The sequence below is a fragment of the Onychomys torridus genome, chromosome 18, assembly GCF_903995425.1.
Source record: "Onychomys torridus chromosome 18, mOncTor1.1, whole genome shotgun sequence".
Lineage (NCBI taxonomy): Eukaryota > Metazoa > Chordata > Mammalia > Rodentia > Cricetidae > Onychomys > Onychomys torridus.
In genome coordinates this window covers 21784543-21806897 of record NC_050460.1, presented here as the reverse complement: position 1 = coordinate 21806897, position 22355 = coordinate 21784543, and the positions used below count along the sequence as shown (strand labels likewise).

At 36.6% G+C, this 22355-nt stretch overlaps 1 pseudogene; it reads right to left on the bottom strand.

The window, feature by feature from the left end:
- Positions 1-5833: 5833 nt before the first annotated feature.
- LOC118569863 overlaps positions 5834-22355 on the bottom strand; it is a 47858-nt pseudogene continuing 31336 nt past the window's right edge.

Below are 22355 nucleotides of genomic sequence, written 5' to 3'. Positions count from 1 at the left end.
CTGAGACCTTGCATAGAAAACTCAATAAATCAAGAAAACAATAAATGAATAAAATGAAAGTCTCAAAAGGGAGGGAGAAGCCCTTTAGAAACAGAAAACAATTCTTAATTTTTAAACTTTTTATTGAATTTTTTCTTTCTTTTCCCCCATTTCATTTTTATTGAAAATAGATTTTTTTCATACAGTATATTCTAATTGAGGTTTCCTTTCTTCCAACTCCTCTAAGAGCCTCCGCTTTGCCCCCCTCACCCTAGTCCACATACTTTGTGTCTCTTCTTACTAAACAGAAAGGTATCTAAGAAATAATAGTAAAATAAGATAATTTTTTTTTAAAAATGAGCTGGAATAGGGAAAAACAAACAAGCAGACAAAAGATAATCAGCCAAAGGTGGGGGATGGAAATCTCAAGAAGCACACATAGATGCAGAGATATAGGTTTGCACAGACAGGAACCCCACAAACATACAAAACTGGAGGACATAATACACATGCAAATAACCTGTAAGGTTAAAAAAGAAAAAGGTCCTGATAAACTCTTATGAGACAAGGAACATTCAAAGATGCCACTGAGTTTGTTTTGTGTTAGCCATCTATTGCTGGACATGGGGCTTGCCTTTAAGAGTGAAACTCTATTGGAAAGAACTATCAATTAGAAATGGGAGCTTGGGTCTATGTCTCCTATCAGCACTGCGACACTATCTGGAAGAGGCCTGCAGGCCTTGTGCATACTGCCACAGTCTCTATGAGTTTATATGTCCATTGGTCCTGCTCTCATTGGAAGGCCTTGTTTCCTTGGTGTCTTCCATCCTACCTGGCCCTTATGATCTTTCTGAATCCTATTCTGCTGGGTTCTGTGAACTCCAAGGGGAGAGATTTGATGGAGACATACTATTTAAGACTCTTCAAGATCTTTCACTCTCTGAATGTTGTCCTGTTGTGGGTCTCTGTATTTGTTGGTCGTGAGCATGACTGGCAGAAACAACCCAGGAGACTATGTCAGAAGATGGTTCATTTATTGAAGTAACAGACTAGCTTAGAAAGCTCCAGTTGGCGGGGAGGGCAAAAGATCAAGGGAATATACCTCATTTACATATGTGGACAGATTGAGGGCAGGCAAACATTAATAAGCCATGAATTCACACACAGATGCATGTGGGAGGGAGTCTAGGGAGGAGCAGAGGTAGACACTTTGCAGGTATATCAGTTGGCAGACTACTAGTCACATGATTTCTGAGGAGTCAGTTTTCTGATGGGGAGACAGAAGCTTAATTGACGCTAATGTGACATGGCCTTTGTCTCTCTGGAGCAGAGTGAACCCAGGCCTAATTTGAATAGGGAGCAGCCCCACTTCTGCCCTGTTCTCTGACAGGGAATGGGCAATGTTCTACCATCCCTCATCTGGCCTGGAAGCCCACACTTCAGCAGACAGCTTTTCTGTTGATGACTGAGCAAGGCACTAAAACACAAGTGCAGGAAAATGTCATTAGGAGTCATTTTATGGCCACATTCCTTAAACATAACAGTATTATTGGTTTTTCCCCTAGGTCCCTGGCCTATCTAGTTTCAGTCTCTTGGCCCCCTGAGCATTATCAGGCATGAGTGACACCTCCTGGATTGGACCTTAAATCCAATCAGATGTTAATTTGTTACTCCCACAAGCTCTATGCCACGATCACACTAGTGCTTCTTGCAGGCAGGTAACTGTTGTAGATTGAAGAGTTCTAGCTGTGTTGGTGACATTCTCTTTGGGTAGTGTGCAGAATACCTTTCAGTAACATGAACCCTAGTCAATAGGGGTGAAGGCTCCAGGTAGGCACCAGCCTGACTTCTCCATGTTCAGTGAGTTGTGTAAGTGTTGTCTTCAGCAATAGAGCCTTACTATCAGTTGGTAGGGAGCAATACTATAGCCTTGACAATAGTCTGAGTTATCTGGGGGTTCCTATGGGTACACTTTGGCCAACAACTTAATTAGCTGTAACATGTTGCTAGTCATTGGTAGCTACAATTGGTGACAAGGAATGTCCAGTTGGAGTTGTCTTATCCCGTGCTTGGTAATTTCATTCAGATCACTTCCACACATGTAATATATTTTGGGAAGCCCTCGAGCGGCCCTTATTTGTAGCTGCCCCTCCATGCATCCCTTCTCTTCCCTCCCCATCTCCATTTAATCCTCTCATTCTTATCCCCACTGCAGTTGTCCATCAATCACTATCTATTCTATATTCTCTTCCTAGAAGGAGCTACCTCCATTCCCTTACTCCATACCTAACCCTGGTGTTTATAGAGATTTTCTCTTGTTTATTGAACACTTAATAGCTAATATCTACGTATAAGTGAATACATACCACATTTGTCACTCTGGGTATTTTTTTTTTCTAGCTTACCTGTGAATTTCATGATTTCATTTTTTAATGGTTGAATAATATTTCATTGTGAAAATGTACCACATTTTCTTTATAAATTTATCTGTAGAGCATCATCTAGGTTGTTTCCATTTTCTGGTTATTATGAAGAGGTCAGAAATGAACTTGGCTGAGCAAGTGTCTCTGTGGTGGGATGAAGCATCCTTTAGGTATATGCTTAAGAGTTGTATTGTCTGGATCTTGAGGTAAATCAATTCTCATAGTCCTGAAGAACTACCACTCTGGTTTTCATAGTGGCTGTACAAGTTTGTACTCCCAGCAGCAATGAATGAGTGTTGCCCTTAACCCACATCATTGACAGAATGAACTGTCATTTGTATAATTGATCTTGACTATTATGACTGATATAAGATGAAATTGCAATGTAATTTTGACTTGCATTTATTTGATGACCTAGGATGCTGAACATTGCATTAAGTGCTTCTCAGCCATTTGAGTTGCCATTTTTGGAAAATCTCTTTAACTATGTTAATTGGGTTATTTGTTTTCTTGATGTTTAGTATTTTGTTTATATATTTTTATATTAGCCCTCTACTGGATATGCAGTTGTTAAAATTATTCCCCTTCTATAGCCTGCCACAATGATGCCCTCTGCCATACAGAGGCTTTTCAGTTTCATGAGGTCCAATTTATTAGTTGTTGTTCTTATTGCCTTGCAGTATTGGTGTTCAACCGAGAAAGTCTTTTCCTTTGCCAATGAGTTTAAATTGTTTTCTTCTATCAGATGCTATGAATCTGGTGTTTTGCTGAGGTCTTTCATCAATTTGGAGTTGTGTGTTTGTGCAGAGTGGTATTGACCTATTTGCACCCTTCTACATGCAACCATCCAGCTTAACAAATATGAACTAAACAATGAGTTTCACTACTAGATTCATGAGGGAAGTATCTGTGAATGTAAACAGCTAATTTGAAATTGTCCACAGGGGAAATATGAGAAAGAAAGTGTAAAAATTAGTTGTAATATTTACAGGACACAGAGAAACACCTCAGTATATATAGTGTGTGAGATGATGAAAGAAAGAACCATAAAGTAAAGGAAGCAATGACTGCTTATGTTTCCAAACCTCATCTCAGGAGACCTGAATGAATAAATAATATGGAATTGTATGCTACATACTACACTCATTATAGGTTTTAAAGACACACAGGCTTAAGATAAGATGTCATAAGATGAACATGATATTTTATGAAAATTATAAAATAAAGAATAAGTGGTTATGGTAAAAATTAGATTTCAACTCTGAAAATATCCCTAGAGAACATGGTCAGGTCATGAACAGTACATGAATAACAAAGGGTTAAGTCAAATGAAAGATGTAAAATGTACACATATATTCACACATCAAAATTCCTAAATACATTGAGAAAATATTAACAAACCTAAAAGATAGTCATAAGGGACTCAGTACACATGCAACACTGCAAAGAAGCATAGCACTGAGGAAATGTAGACTTTATTATAACCCAAATGAGAACAATATTCAACACATTAATAACTGAGTCTCACCACTAAATCAGTTCTAAAAGGGCAGCTTATAGAACCAAGCTAAAAAAAAAAAAAAGAAATAACTTAAATAGTACACATCTACACCTACAGGATGAACAAAATGAGCCTAGTGCTGGAAGGTAGATAATTATGACAGATATACATAAAATTGAGAAAAAATAAAATAATAGAAATGATTTAAAACTAAGAGTTGCTACCTTTAAGTTAAATAGAATGGACAAACATTTTTTTTCTAGACAAAGAGAAGAAAGAAAACTCAAATACAATCAGAAATTCAGTATGAAACATTCAAACTGATGCAAACAAATACATGATACTGTAAAAAACTACCAAGGGCAATTTATACTAATAAATTGTATAACTTAGAAGAAATGAAAGATTTCCTAGAAACATATAACTTGCTAAAATGGAATCTTGAGGAACAAAATTCAAACAGATTAATAAGTAAAGGACTACCCCTCTATTTCCCACCCTCACAGAGTTAGTTGGTCTCTGCTGCTGTGTTAAAGCACTGACTAAATGAAACTTGGGAGAAGTGGTTTTATTTCATTTTACTTTTCCACATCACTGCTAATCATTGGCAGGAGTCAGGGCAGGAACTCACATGGAAGCCTGCAGCAGCAAACATGGAGGAACATTGTTTGCTGACTCTGGTTCATTCTCCATAGGCTTATACTTAACTATCTTTCCTATATATCTCAGGACCACCTACATAAGATGATTGTGACCAAATTGGTTTAGGCCCTTCTGCATCAATTAATAATCAAGATAATCCCCACAGATATGCCCACAATCTAATCAGATATGGGCAATTCTTCACTTTATGTTTTCCACTCAGATGAACTTAGTCTCTGTCAAGTAGACAAAGCTCACTAAGACAACTTTTAAATTCTTCTAAAATTAATAGAAAAAGTTACCCACCTCTTAGGAAAGTTACTGAAGGAATAAAGAGTTACCTTTTATGGGTGAATGAAAAATTCAGATAAAGAAGAGACAAATAGACAAGCAGGTATTTCCACATTAGTAAATAGTGAAAGAATTACTAAGGTCTAGATATCATGCAATTTGGATACTAGCAAGATGAGGTAGGCCTGCATGTAGAGCTTTTAATATTTTAAAGACAGGGAGTATCTCATGTAGTCTATGCTAGCCTTGAACTTGTTATGTAGCTGAAGTTGACATTGCACAGACTCTCCTGCTTCCTCCTCCCCAAAGCTGGAAATACAGGTGTGTGCCATCATGCCTGGCTAGGTTTTATGTTATGAATATACAAAGAGAGAGGAAAGTTGAGGACAATCACTGACACTGAATTAAGCTATTTGATTGCTTTTTTAAGTCAATATATGTCCTTTTTAAAGTGGTTATGTGTGTTCTCTATAATCTAATAAAATTTTTAAGCAGACAGGTGGACATATTTAGCAGCATAGTTTATCTGGGCACCCACATATTTCCACTATTACTATATATCATAATTCACTTTATTATGACAAACCCAAAATATATGCTATTACGACTTCCCAATTAATTGTAAGAGGCCACCCTGACCTTGGCCCCAAAACCAGATAAATGCACTATAAGAAGATAAATCTACTGCTTAACAATTTTGATGAACACAGATAAAAGTATGTATATTCAACAAAATAACACAAATCTACATTGAGTAAAATATGTCAAAGGATGCTCAACATGATTATATGGCATTTGTACCCAAGAAGCAAGCACTATGTGATTTATACTACTCAATCAATGTGATGAAATGCCATAATTAAATTAATGGGGAAATCCTGATTATGTATATGGACACTGATAAAGCACATGATGAAATTAAGTATGTGTTCATAATTTTTTTTTTTTGATGGTTGAAAAAGTCAGTGGACTCTTTATTGCTTTTGGGGTGTAGGGCTCAGGAACTCTTGATGGGATGGGTCTGTTTCCTCTTCACCACCATGAGCTTCTGGCTTCGAAGGATGGCACTGGCCCTGTGGATGGCTGCCATGCGCAGGTCAGGGAGGTACTTGTTCTTTCAGATCATGTGCCTGATGCTGCTGAGGGTGGCCCGTGCATTCTTGTTGATGGTTGTCATTACATAAGAAGTGGCTGGTTTTCGCTGACCGGATCTGCGTTTCATTACCACCATGACCCCTTGCCATGGGCCGCGGGCTCCACCCGCACAGACTTGCGGTGAATCAGCCCATTGTAGTGGAAGGAGTTGCGGGCCTTCAGATTATTGGGTTCAGTGCTAAATGTCTGCTTATCCCTCTTGATGAGGAAACTGGAGCAGTTCCAAACGATCATCCGTTGCAGATGCGCAGATATGGCAACGGCTCCTCTCCCTATGGTGGCCGGAGATGGAAAGAAATATGTTCATAATTTGAAAGTTCAACAAAAAGTAATAAGAAATGTATTGCAAAATTATTAAGGCCATATTTTTGGGTAACACAGTTAACTTAATCTTTGGCTGAAATTTAAAAACCTCCCCCTTGTAAAGTCTGGTATAAGGTAAGAAGCTTGCTTTTACTATTTCATTTGAAAATAATTCTGGAAACTCAAGCCAGAGAAATTAGAAAAGAAAAAAGTATTGGCGCAGAGACAAAACACTTGAGCAGACAATTTAAAGGAGAAAAGCCATGTTTAGGCACATGGCTCCAAAGGGTAGTTGATGGGTAGCTGACTCTACTAGTTTCGATCTAGTGAAGCAGAGTATCATAGCAGAAGCAAATTGTGGAGGAAAAAAATGCTAAGTGTCGGCAGCCAGGAAAGAACGATGCTGAGATGTACTGAGGCAGTGTGTGCCTTTCAGATTTACTCTCTGTACCTGTCTCATCCAGCTAGGCTCTACCACACAAATGCTCACCACTCCCCCAAATAAGGATAGCAATGAAGAAATAAGCCTCGAAGATATGAGCCTGAAGAGTTACTTCATGTTCAAAATGTAGCAAGTCCATATTGATGAGGAAAGGTAATTATTCCAAACAGGAACAAAACCAAAATAATTAAACAAATAAATTCATTATGCATTAGTATACACAATCAATATAAAATCCCTCATTTGTAGATACCATTGATAAATGATTTTTGAATAAACTTAAGAAAGCAGTGTTACTCAGAGTAGCAAAAACTTAATTGAATATGCAGGAATGAGTTTACATAAAGCAGTAAAATATTTGTAAACAAAATAATTATTTCAAAAAAATTCACAAAGCATATTAAATAAAATCCATATAAAGATATCCATATCCCCAAAAGAGATAATTAATACAGTTAAAATTTCCACACTACATTAAGTAATGTACAAGGAAGGCAGTCAGTGTCAAAACCCCAGTTCAATACCCTACTGAAATAGGAAAACAGCCTAAAATTTACATTGGAACCACAAAGGATCCAGAAGACTAACAAATGTGGAACCATCACATTTCACAACTTTCTTGATTTCAAAGGGTGTCAAATACTACCATAGTCAAATGGCATTATACTGAATTAAAAATAGCCATGTAATTTTTTTAAACATCAGAGACAAAAGAGTTCAGAAATGAGTCTAAGCATGCACAGACTACTAGTACTAAACAAGCACACCAAAGAAGCAAGCAATCGAAAAGGAAGTTCCACTCACCAATTAGAGTTTCAAAAATTATATACGCACTGCAAAAATGAGAGACTAAGTGCTGACCTCAGACCATTGACTTAATTGGGGTTTCTATTGCTTTGATGAAACACCATGACCAAGAAGCAAGTTGAGTGATAAAGGGTTTATTTTGCTCACACTTCTGCCTTGTAGTATATCATGGACAGAAGCCAGAGCAGGAACTCAAACAGGCCAGGAAGCTGGAGTCAGGAGCTGATGCAGAGATCACAGAGGGGTGTTGCTTACTGGCTTGCTCCTTGTGGATTGCTCTACCTGCTTTCCAATATAATCCAGACTACCAGGTGAGGCATGGTGCTGTGGGATAACACTCTTGTACACTGTAAAGATTTGTCACTCAAATTGGTTTTAATAAAATGTTGATTTGCCAGTAGGCAGGCAGGAAGTATAAGTTGGATGACCAGACTAAAATTCTGGGAAGAGGAAGGGGGGAGTCAGGAGATAGACACAGAGGAAGCAAGATGAGAATGTTGCACTGAGAAAAGGTATCAAGCCATGTGGCTAAACATAAATAGGAATTATGGGTTAATTTAAGTATAAGAGCTAGTTAGTAATAAGCCTGAGCTACTGGCTGATCATTTATAAGTATATTCAGCCTCCAACTCTTATTTGGGAAGCAGCTGCTGGGTATTCATGAAGAGGCAGGCAAGAGAGAAACTTCTGCCTACAGGATGGCACCACCCACAGTGAGCTTGGCCCTCCTCCATCAATCACCTTATAAGAAAACACCTTATAGGCTTGCCTACAACTAGACCTTATGAAGACAATTTCTTAACTGAGGTTCCCTCCTCTCCATGACTTTTGCTTGTTTTCAAGTCAACATAAAACTAGCCATCAAAGCTATATTCCTATGTAATTGAAGAGGATATCCAGTTTTTCACTTCTGTGACAAAATACCTGAGCACCACAATGTATGCCCTCTCAGATTTCAGTCAGTGGCCCACTGGCTCCATATTTCTGCAAGCAAATATCAGAGAAGAAAATGGGCAAGGGAGAAGATGCATCCTTCTAGAGTATGCTCAAGGTAGGCCCATTTCTCAGCTTCCTTACCTCCCGATAATGCCACCACATGATGAACTCCAGACACCCACTGATGAGAGCTGAATCTTCAGAGCCAGCCATATTCCCAAAGACTCAAATCTGAAGCCAGCTTATACTAAGGACAAATATTTGCTATAAGGGCTCTTTCAGAAGACACTTCACACCTAACCTTAAGAAATGCATATATTGAATAAGGAACTTATTCCCCAAATTATAAGACATTCACATAACTCAGTAGCAAATCTAACAAGCAAAACATGACTTGAGCCAGAGGAAATTTATAAATATTTTTTCAAAAGAATGCAAAGTGCCAGCAGGTATAAAAATGTTCTCAACATCACTAATCACCAGGGAACTGCAAGGCAAAATGTTGGTGAGTGACTAATTTACATGCATATTAACATACTAATTTACATATCCTAATTTACATACAATGAATATTATGAGGAAAAGCTCAGGAGAAGGTGTGGGGAACAGGGACCTCTCTTGAATACTGGTAGTATGAAATCAAGAACATCTGAATGATGATCTCTAAATAAAGAACCACCCCAATATAGATACTGTGTGTTCATCCAAAGGAAAGGAAATCATATTTAAGAGACACCTACAGCTTCATGTTTATGGCAGCACTATTTAAAAGAGCAAGGCATGAAAATGACTGGTGAATAAATAAATAAGATATCATTTATATTACAGAGGAATAACGTTTAGCCATATTAAGAATAAAATTCTATGATTTACCACAACAAAGGACTGTAATGATTGTGCTAACTAAATTAATCTGGTACAGAAAAAAAATGTAACAACTGACTCAGTTTCATATGAAAACTTAGAAAAACACTGAAGTGAGAGAAGTTCAGAGTAGGATAGCAGTTGCTGGCTGCTGGAGAGATTAGGGAATGTGAAAGAGGGAGTACATTGATCAATATATTGAAGCATTCCACAGTAAATAGATGTAATAAAATGCTGTACTTCTACCAGTGTGTACTGTTTTATGCTTTGTGCATAGTTAGGATTAATTTAATGTGAAATTTCAGAAATTTATACTCGACTTCAGAGAGTTCATGTTGTGTCTAGGACTGGTGGATAGGCTTCAAAGCATGTGAGATACTGAGTTGAGTCTGCAGAGGATTGTTATTTTAAAAGGAGGGCTAATTTTGTCTTTGATTATGGCCTTTTTATTATTTAAAATCAAATATTTAATAGTAAACGAGAAAAAAATTTCTCCAAGTTACTTAATTGGGTGTTAGAACAAATTCATCACTGTATTTGGTGGTGGTGGGGGGGCGGGGCAGGGAAGCGGGGATGAGAAGAAAATGGTTTATTTGTCTTACACTTTCACATTGTAGTCCACCATTGAAGGAGGCCAGGACAGGAACTCAAACAACATAGGAATCTGGAAGCCGGAGCTGATGTAGAGACCATGGAGGAATGATGCTTACTGGCTTTCTCCCCATGGATTTCTTAGCCTAATCTCTTATAGCACCCAGGACCACCAGCCCAAGGATGGCATTACCCATGATGGGCTGAGCCCTTCCCCACTGATCACTAATTAAGAAAATGCCTCACAGTCAGGCTTAATGGAGGCATTTTCTCAATTGAGGTGCCTTTTTTTCAGATGACTTTAGCTTGTATTCAATTGACATAAAACTAGCCAGGACAGTGTTGTATATAGATGCTGGTAGGACCTGCTGAGGTGGGAATGTTACCAAGTTATGAAGTCTAAATCATGAGAGCTGGAAGATTCTAGGAGGAAATAGTCAGTGCAAATGGCATAAATTGAGGGCGAAACAGGTATGTTGGACAAACTTGAAAGCAATCAAGTGATGCTCAAAAGTAAGACAGAAGGACCATCTACTTTATTAATGACGGGGGTGCTGGTTAGATTTCTGGCCTGTGAAAACAGTGTACAATGACAGGAAAGATACACAAGAAATAAATAGCTAAATAGCTCCAAGCAATGGTGGTGGGAGCTTCAGACAGGTAGAGGCATCTGTTGGCAGAAAGCATGCAGAGAGAATGGAGTTAGAACAAGGACATATATCCCAATGTTTGCCCCTAAGAGCCCACTTTCTCCTACTAATGTCAACTTCATAAAGTCCCATGGCTACCAATAACTGTATGAAGATCATGAATTCAAGCCCATGAGCCTAAGTGGGACATTTTGTAATCAACATTCACACACACACACACACACACACACACACACACACACACACACACCATGATTTAAAATGGGGGTATATCTTACATGGTAGAGTACTTTCCTAGCATGTGTGAAGCCTTGGATTTGAGCTCTAGAACTATATAAATTGGATTTGTAATGACAACATTTGGGAGTGCTGATCACAATCCAAGATCATCCTATACTGTGTGTTTAAGGACAGTCTGGAATACATGAGATCTTGTTTCAAAAACAAACAAACAAACAAAAAACTCAGATGTCTTAGTTAGGGTTTCTATTGCTGTGAAGAGACCTGTGACCACAAAACACTTGTAAAGTATATTTGGGGAGGTTCGCTTACAGTTTCACAGGTTCAGTCCACTAACATCATGGCACGGAGCATGGCAGCATGCAGGCAGACATGGTGCTGGAGCTGAGAGTCCTATATCTTGCAGGCAACAGGAAATTAACTAAGACACTAAGTGGTATCCTGAGCATAGTAAATTTCAAAGCCTACCCCACAGTGACACACTTCCTCCAACAAGGCTACACCCACTCTAACAAAGCCACACCTCCTAATAGTGTGATTCTCTGTGAGATTAGGGGGCCAATTATAGTCAAACTACCACAACAGGTAAAATTATTAATAAAAATAAATGATACCCATAGAAGGCATGATCACCAGACTGAAATATGATAAAAAAAATTCAAGTCTTGAGTAGGAATATTTCAAATGGCACTTAGGGTATAAAGTTGGGGGCTCAGGGCAGACAAGTAATTAATTACACATGAAATAACACGAAGAGACTCCATGAGACCTAGAACACCATGTTAAAAGAACAGCCAAACCTTGTTATTCATAGATTTAATAGTCGTGTTAAGGTACCTCCTTGCTTTGATTAATTTCCTCCTTCAGAACCAACACTCCAGCACTTCTGTGACCATGACTATCATACACAGAACAGGAGACACATGAATACCCTGCAGTACAAGGTACCAGCTATGTCCAGCATGTTGACAACTGTGGTGCTTTTGGAATATGTTCAATGCCATGTGAGTTTTGTCATGTGGCATTTCTGGGTATATGTATAGACAGTTTCATTGTTTTAGTTGTTCCATGCACAGTGTTGAAAAGCATTCCATTGTTCCAAAGCACAAGAAGCCAGCAGTTGTTGTGAGCCTGTACTGCTAGCCCTTTCGGGCATGTGAGAAAGAGCTCATTGTGCCAGGCATGTATATTTACTGATACATAGGATATAAAAATACATGAAAACAAAGTTATATATTCATTTTATAAAGATTTATTTTTACTTACGTGTCTGTGTCAATTTGAGTACATGCCACATAGTTATAGGGACTTGCAGAGGCATCTAGGCTGTTGTGAGCTGCCCATCAAGGGTGCTGGGATTCAAATGTCAGTTAAGGTTTGTTTTATTTTATCTTTTGTATTTATTATTCTTATTATCATTATCAGCATCACCATTATTAAATGACTGTTTGCTAATGAGAGAGAGAGTAAGAGAATGTGGATTTGAGGGGTGGAAAAATGGGGAAGATCTGATAGAAATTGGAGGGAGAGAAACCATAACCAGAATATATTATATGATGAAAAATCAAATTTCAATTAAAACAAAACAAAACAAAATTACCAAACTTGTGTCCTCCACAAGAGCAGTACCAGTTCTAAACCACTGAGCCATCTTTCCAACACTGTGTTTATTTTGTAATGTAAATATGACAAGTCATTCAGGGTACTTACATGGTATTTCTTCTAGAAAAAATGCCCAGCCTCCTTTGCTTCTTTGTATGATGTTGTAGAACACAATAACCACAATAATGAGAACCAATCATGTGCACATACACAGAAACTTTCCAAAGGTATTTCACATTTTGCCAAGGAAGTACATGCTGCTACCAAGGCTGCCCCAAAACAGATGACCTAGTACCCTAATATCCACCCCACAGAAATATTTGTGAAATACACCCTGTCCCACCATAGCTTTTACCTTCCTTGGTGACAACACTCTCTAGAATCCTTGCTCTGGCTTGAAGTAGAGGCTGAGAAAGTAACACCTGACATGGGAAACAGTATTGAAGTCCCAAACTCTCTAAAGTGAAAAATGATGTTCTAAAATTGTTGGATCCTCAAATAACAGCACAAAGTTGCCATGCAGTTTATCATTCAATGGCTATTTTAGTACAAAGATATTTATAATAGTAACTACTACTATTATTGAAAGTTTCCTGTGAAGTGCCCTATATTTACCTATGCTTCATATTTCATCTCATGTAATATTCATATTATAAATTCTACAGGTTTATTATAGTAGTATCTATCTTGTAAGAAGACAGAACATGAAGTAAATTCAGTACCTTGCCATGATCACATAGTTAGTAAATTGTAGCTGACACAGGAACCATAAGAGTCCCAAATCTTTTGAGACTTTTAGAAGAAAAAAAATGCATTTAAGGAAGCTTTACATCAAAAAGTAACAAATATATAAGGTGATGCTTCAAGTAAAGGTATGTTACGGAGACTGAATAGCAATTCTCTCTGCTTAAAGAATCATTGAATCACTTCAAAAGAAAATGTTATCCAGAACAAAGAATATGTAAAGTGAGATTTATCTACGTCCTATGCAATTTTCACATCTTCAGAATAAAGATGCAGCTGATCTCACATTTTATTTTACTCATAAATCATTGGCATGTATGGTTTAGTTTAGATCAAATAACTAGTATTAAAAATTTGCTCAATTATCAATTATAACTAATTATATTTTCTTAATACTTGCACTAATCAATTGATACTTTGGCTATAGATTAAATGTTCCATTTAATTTATAGCTTTTCCTTATATTTCAGTTATTAAGAGTGCAACATCATTGTTCCGTGGTCTGAATTTGGTTCTTTCAATAACTTTCTTGCATTCCTCTGGCATTTCTATGAATTATATTACATACAAAGTCTTGATTGGATGTGGAATAGATTTACTTCTCAGTATCACAAGCTCATTTGGATGAGCATTGTGATGTTAATTTTAGTCATCAACTTGATTGGTATCAAATAAGAGAAATCAATCTAGATAAGTCTGTAACAGTTATTTATAGATTATTGGTCTGGAAAGATTAACTAAGGCCATAAGACCCTCCCTCAGAGTGGGTAGCATTTTCCAGCAGTTTTCCAGATATAAGGAAGTTGGAGGGGAAAACACTGTCTTTTTGTATGGCCACCTTTGACCCTTGCTGATGAATTTATCTCCTACTTATGCTGCCAACATCTTTCACTCACATCAGAACCCAGTTTGTAGTGACTTCCAAGGATTCCTATAGACTCTGAGTACCAGATTGGTACTGCTGAAGCATTTAGCATTATGGACAATTCAGTGTCTGGGTTATCAGTCTTTCTAGTATGCAGTCAGCCATTATTATACTACTTATTCTGTATCATGTAAGCATTTTTAATATATCCCCTTTGTAATATACATTCATACTTTTCTTATTGAGAACTGTGGGTATAAGCATAATAATAAATACTTCTCCTTTGGTAGTGTGAATAGCCATTGGTGTTATGTCAAATAATATTTTTACTGAGGTTTGTGGATTCAATAATTTAGGTATATTTCATCATGTTAGCTGGCATATTTTGTAAACAGTAACTTTGTTCAATATTTCTTTAGCTTCATTTTTTCCAAGGTAGATAATTTTTTGCTGTCCTGTATTAAGCAACCCTCACATATTTATTTGGTTCCTCAATAGCCTGTTGAGGGTGATTAATTAGTCATGAGGTTTTCTAGTATCATCAACTGACTGATACAAACATAGTTAATGCTTTATGCCAATGGAAGCTGTTTCAGTGCATAGTGGAATTATTCCTATAGTTAGTTCTAAATTTCTTCTGATAAGAATTCCAGAATCTGGTGGCTCTTTCAATTTATTTTGTCAGGAAACAGATCCCAAATATATTTTGTATACTTTCCATCCTAATTTTTGAATGAAGAATATTTTTCTGATCTTTTTTCTTTTTGTAATAATTGATACTTGAAAACTACAATCTAGTTATTTTTTGAGATGTTCTAACTATCTTTGTTTTAGGTTTGGGTATATAAAGAGGGGAATATACTTAGTTACAAGGCTGACAACAATGAAGAAATTCTTATATGAACTGGAAAATTCCAGTAGCCATTTCTACCCTAGGCATTAAGGGAAAGTGTATCTCTTTCAACAGCATCATTTTTGCGGAGTGATACTGTTTTCAGAACTCTGACCTCCAGAACTTCAGGAGAATAAATGTGCATGCATGCATGCCTGTGTGTGTGTGTGTGTGTGTGTGTGTGTGTGTGTGTGTGTGTGTATAAGCGCAGTGTTAGCAGAAGACTGCTGTTAGAGCCAAATAAAGCTAATACAATTTGGGATACCATATTGTTTTCTTCCTCAAAATACCAAAAAAGGCAACATAGCTTTGTAATGGGGTAGGAGACACAGACTGAAAGAAATTTAAATAAGATAATAGAAAAAATATAGTTTCCTTGGACAAAAAGTTAGTGAAAGACAGAAACTGGAAATTCTGCCAGTGAGGGTTTAAGAGGAAGTAAGGAATGTTATGATGAATGAATACATCATCTTAGAGAGATTATCTTGTTTATAAACATTTTTAGAAAAATATGGAAATTAAATATGATAAAATATGTCAAGCAAGCTGAGTAGAATTTATTCCTACATTTTAAATGTTATTTTTATTAACCTATTATATACACATATATACACACATAAACATATGCATATACATATATACACACACAGTTTAAAACAGTAAGTCAGAATATAGATGATTAAGTTTCCAAACACGTTAAGGTTTTACCTGGTTTATTCCTGAAGTTTATTTAAAAATTATGAGAGGAAAATGAAAAATATGGAGGTAACACTTATTCAGTAAACTTCAACTAGATTTAGAAAAAGAAGTTGTATTTACAAAGATATGTAAATTAAGAAATACTCCAACATTAGTGCTTAGAGGGGAACAAATGCTGAGTTGAACACATTTTCTAGTGTTGAAGAGATTAACAGAGCAAGTTGGGAGTCCATTAAGCAAAAGCCAAAATGAGACACACAACTTTCTAGGGAACTTCTGTGAAGGAACTATTTCTCTAACCGGGTGGATCATCATCATATACATGAGACACATATATTCAGTGCCTTTTAAAGTCACCATCAGAGAGGCTTCCTCTGGCAGCAGACAGGAGAGACCCACAACCATACATTGTGAAGAGAGAGAGTTTACATAGGAAGCCTCTGTCGGTCCCTATCCTTATTCACTCCATTGGGAAGGTAACTGGAAATGAATATGAGGGTTTCTTAGAAAACTAAATATATAACTACTGTACAGTCAGCTATGATATTCCTGGGTATATAATTCAAGGATTCTCAGTCAGTAGAACACAGAGATGTTTGGACATCCATGATCATGTCTGCTCTCTTCACAGTGTCCAACATAAGGTATCATCCTAGACTTACATCCACAGAAAGAGATAAAACTGTCGTATATGCATATCATAGAATTTCATCCACTTGTAAAGAAGAGTGAGCTTCTGACTGTAGCAGAAAATGGAAGAAAGGAGTCACTATGTTAACAGAAATAAGCCAGACTCAGAAAGACAAATTTCACATTTTCCACATATGTGGAATCTAGATTGTATGTCATATAATACATCACAGTGTATACTGTAGAGCATGAAAGCAGAAGGAGAACTATGACAGGGCAGGAAGAAGTATAAAGAATGGAAAGGAGGAGGAACAGAAATGAGAATAGAGGGAATGGGAAGAACATATAATGAATGATACCTGTGTATAAAACTGTCACTGAAACCAATTTCTTTGTATGCTCCAGATGAGTAACTGAAAATGATTGTGCTTTGGCCATCAATACTTTTATGATCTGTTGCTGCCTTTGACTTGGTCATGTAAATATATTGGGGGATTCATATTCTGTAGAATTCCAAGAGGGATTTAAGATAGCTGTGGTTTTGGTTCTGAACAAATGAGTTTATAAGCATATAACAAACAAAGGTAAATGTATAACAAGTAGTAGATGGATACACTGGATGAAATAAGTGCAAAACACTGGGTGCTTATAACATCCATCAGAGAAAACTATAGTAGCTAACTTAGAGAGTCAGTGAAGGTATCATCAACAAATCAGACGTTTACAAATATCCAACATAAAGCCGGGCGGTGGTGGCACACACCTTTAATCCCAGCACTTGGGAGGCAGAGGCAGGCAGATCTCTGTGAGTCTGAGGCCAGCCTACAAAGTTCGAGGTCTACAAAGTGAGTTCCAGAAAAGGCACAAAGCTATACAGAGAAACCCTGTTTCAAAAAACAAAAAACAAAACAAAACAAAAAACAAACATCCAACATACATAAATCAGTTGGGGCAAGTGGGGCCACTGGTTGGAGTTCCAGTTGACCATTCTCTCCTTTAATCTTACTATGCTGAACTTTGGTCTTCCTGTTCCCACTAAGAGATTTTCTAGATCATGTGAAAAAGGCTTGTACTTTTTTGACAGTAGCTTACCTTCAAGTCGTTCTCAAAAACTCAATGTTTTCATTCATTGGGTTGTTTTGCTGATCTTCCAAACCCTTCTCAGACCTATGGATTACATCACATCCTACAGCAGAGGGTTTTGGAGAATATATTGAGATAAACATGTTATCATCCCAAGCCAGCTTCCTGGTGGGATCAAATATCACATTGAAATTTACCTATATAATGTATGTTACAACAGGCCTACTCTTCTATCTGATTTGATTGTAATTTGGTGGAAATATTTCCCTATTTTAGTTTATTTTAATACTATATTTTATGTGACTCTTTACATGCTAAAAGTTTTTTGAAGCCTTCTATTTCCTGATACTAAAATTGCATTAACAAATAAACAAAAATTACTTTAAAGTAGGCTCAAAGACTCACATATAGTCAAAGAAGCAATATGACAAACATGACTCTGCCATAAAGCAACTACTATTAATTACAAATAACACAAATAAAGTGTGGAGGAAGCTGTATAACTGATATAGACCCCAATGTTCCAGTTTTATCCAGGAGTCTCTTCTGATAGGTGAACTTGAAAGTTTTATATTTGTATATGAAAGAAGTAGACATTTTGGTTTACATGGGAAAAGTCCACTCAATATAATCTTCTCATGTACAGAAGAAATATTGTAAATTATTTTACAGGACTAGCTTTAGTGAAATTCAATTATAGTGTACAAATTTGATCAAAGACAAGAAATTACTGACTGAGCAAACACAGGTAGCTAATATGCAATTATATACAAGGCGAATGTGGGAAGAGATAGTTAACTAGAGCAGCAAATCAGGAACATTCATTCATATGACCACACAACCCCTGCAGACGTGCTGAGTCTGGGCAATTCTCTAGAGCAATCAAATGATTACTAGACCATGCAGCCATATTTCAGAAGTAGATATAAGAATGAAAAGCTTTCCATTCACCTATTTGGAAAATTCTTCTGCTTCTAATGGTAAGATAATGGTTAAGATCACTAATATATGTTATCTGTTTTTCTCAGTAAGGAAAAAGACGGGGAACTCACTCTATAGAAGCTGCATCTTCAAGCTTCACTCTTCCAAGTACCCAACTTTTGTATTTATGTCCCTCATTGTCACAAGGTACCAACGGAGGACTCACACATTATTTGAGAGTCAAAGAAGTGGAACTAAGGAATAAGACAATGGAAATGATGCATTCACTAAAGGATTAAGACCTGTTCCAAAAGCATTCTCAGAAATATTAACCAGTGAATTTTACTTGCATCTCATTCATTCATAGATGTAAGAAAAACTCTGAAATATACATTTGCTTTGTTCTATTTTACTTTTAGCTGACACCTTGCCCCTGGCCATCATCAGTTGTTGATACTGAGGAGGGGTAAGAAACTGGAACGGCATAGGCATTCATCTTTGTCACCAAAGTAGACTCCATTGACCATATGCTTTGTTGCTTCCTTTTAATTTTGAATAAGAGGAATCACTTGATATATGTAGTTGTTGTTGGTGGTGGTGGTGGTGTTAATGATGGGAATAGGACACAGGGTCTCATGAATAACAGGCATGTGCTCTACTGACTGTGCTATGTATCTAGCATCTCAACTGAAATTATTTAAAGTTAAATTTTAAAGATAAAATTTTAATAGTGTTGATTGCATTTTTGACCTAACCATAGGATTTAGTATTTAACTCTCTTAAAAAATGAAGAATAAACAAAAGTATTTCTTGTTTGAATGATGTACATATCTGTGTATATATAGAAGTATGTATTCATTCTTTATGAAAGCACAAATTGTTAGTTTTCAACATTTTTGAACACTCTTGTTGCCTTTTGTTTGGCTTTGGATGTCAGCACAGCAACCATGTAAAGTTTAGCATGGCGCAAATAAAGATGAATGCAGCCATTCTTGTTAAATAGGGCATTGTTTGCTCTCTGGAAAGAAGATTTATTGCTGGGATGAAATGATGTATATGTTTCCACAACATCTTGTAACCACACCGTTAGAAATGATCACCAATACAGGGCTGCATGGGTGGAACAGCATCATATTTCATTAAGTCACAGGGTAGAAAACAGGTCAGCTGCCAGGACAGTATAACCCAGTCTACTGCTCTGCCTGACTTATGCCAGGAATAATCTCAATTATAGCCATAACTGCCACCATGCTACCCAGAGCAATTCTAATACTAGTGACTTGTTGTTACAACAACGAGCTTAAAAAACAACAAACGTCCATCAGTGTCATTACATGAAAAATTGAATCTCATCAAAATTGAAAAAAAAATGTATACTCAACTACTGTCATAGAATAAAGAGTCAGTCTTTTGATGTGATTTGCTCTGTAGGAGAACAAATAGATGGTCTTCTGAATAGCATTTACCATTTTTTTAAATCAGAAGATAAATGATCAAGATTAATTTTTTAAATGTGTAAATTTCTGAACATGTGCAACAAAATATTTAATATAACATATATTAATTTGAAATAATTCACCATTGGCAAGTGCTTTCTTCTTATTTTGTGTGCAGCTGATAATTATCACACACTTGAATACATTTTTCTTCATGAAAAAGCCATTTAATAAAAAGTAGGTCTAATGTGTAGTGTAAAAATATACCAAACCATTTATTCATTGGAGATTAATGCTCAATACCAATAAACCCTACTTTGGCTTTAAATATGAAGTGTTTTCCTGAAAAGTTTATTCATATACTGAATCTTAGCACATGCCCACTGCCCCCCTCCCATATTCAACTACTATGTACAAGTTGTGGGGCTACTTAGAGGAGATGGAAAAATTATTCTGTGGCTAATAGTATATACTGAACATGCAGGAGACCTGAATTTATTTGCCAGCACCAGTGTTAGGTGGCTTTCAACAGTCTGCAACTCCAATTCCAAGGTGTCTGATGTCCTCTTATGGCTTCACCTGTATTCACATTCATGTACTCACTATCACACACACATAAGCACAATTCAACAATAAAACAAATCTTTAAAATAAGGAGGGCTTTGAGGGAGCGACTAAACAACAAGATTCTGATTTCATGAATGGATTCATCTCTTGAGTGGTTCATAATTTAGTGATTGTATCGGTAGGAGATTGAACTGCTAAGAAGCGGAAGGAAATAGTCCCCAAGAGGCATGGCTTTGAGGATGTATTGTGTCCATTCTACTTTCCTCCCTGTCTCTCCCTGTTTCCCTGTCTCCTGAGGTGCTGAGCTTCTTTGTTCCTCAATAATCCAAGCTGTAATGTTCAACCTTACCCTGGCACCAGAAGCAACTATGGGCTGGAATGTCTGAAGATGGATTCAAACCTCTGAAACTGCATGTCAAAGTGTGCCCTTTAATTCATTTTTGGTATTTTTTTTATAGCTATGAAAATCTACTCATGGAATATTTCACAAATGTATCCTCATAGCCTCAGTTTTACTTGTATAAGTAAAGGTGAGCAATTTGAAAATGTAAAGATTTATATATAGAAATCTATTTGGAGTATGTCTTAGTAATCCTAAGTACACTGAGAGTTTGCTAGCAATATTTGAAATAAGTCTTCTTAATGTACTTTGAAACCAGTCTTCTACAATAGTAGAAATAATTAAATCAAATGATCAGTGTATATTTTTAAGGAAATAGTTCAAAATATTAAAGTAGAACATTTTTCTTATTATTTTGGTTCAACTGCTTGCTTTGTGTCTTACAAGCTTGAATTCCATAATACCATACAGCTTATATGAAGTAGAAATGTTTAATTTAAATTTTCTTTAAAACATCTTCTAAGCTCACAAATATTTTTTATGAAATCTGATTGAATTTATGTATACATTCTGCATAAGATATAGAGAACAACTTGTAAATCCTGGACTTAGGGAACGAACACTAAGTTCAGTGCCATGTAAATTAGAGAAATCAGGAGTGTGTCCATCTGTAGCCTGAGTTCACAGTGTTCTAATATAGAAAACTAATGAAGGCTGTCTTCTCATCAGTTTCTGATAGAAGAGTAAGACGATACAAAAACAAGGAAAGATGCCCCCAATTGGTTATCCAGTGCCACGTGGTCAGCATGAAATTATACATACAAGTTACATTATATGGACTGAGCAGATTTTATATATATATAAATATATGGAACACACACAACAACAACAATTAAAGAAAACAGTACTGAAAGCAATGAATTTGAGAGAAAGCAAAGGGGTCAGGATATATGACAGGGTTTGGAGGGAGGAAAGAGAAAGGGTAATTAAGGGAATTGTATTTTAATTAAAAAAAAATCCATGAGTGTGCATTTCAGGAGTTAAATGAGTACAATGAAGCATAAGCAAGCTGTAAGACCTAGCTAGTGAAGACTACATAGACATTTTCATAAAGATGGGAAGAAGTTTGAGAGGTCTCTTCAAGGTACAGGAAACTGTACTCTTTTCCTTAAAAGAGATGGTGCGTGGATGCTTTCATATGCAAGAGTGAACATTGGGTAGAAATAACAAAAGGCAAATGAAGCTGGCAGTCAGCTAGTGAGGGCAATGGGTAGAAATGAAGCAACCTCATGAAGGCAATCAGGGATGAGGTCATTTGGGACCTATGACCATAGATAAAGCTTTGAATTTTGGATATTTATATTTAAGTCCAACTTTTATCTTACTGTTTGTCTTACTTCTGGATGCCAAATGACAACGTCAAAAGTGGATGATTTCTAGTATACCTACTGATTTTACATACCTCTAAAGGTTAAAAATCAAAGACTAGCAGCATGGCCAGCCTTCTGGCAAATACTCCCTTTCTGGTTACCAGACAACTGTCTTCTCATTGTATCCTCCCATTGCTACAAACAAACAAACAAACAAACAAAAAAAAAATCCATGTTTCTTGCTACTTTTAGAATGGTGTGAATATCATCACATAGCATGAATTGCTCACCCTCATGACAATCCAACCCTTATCAGGGCCAAGGCTCATTCCAAATACCTTCACCTCGAAAATTTGAGCTTCAACACTAGAATTGTGTTGAA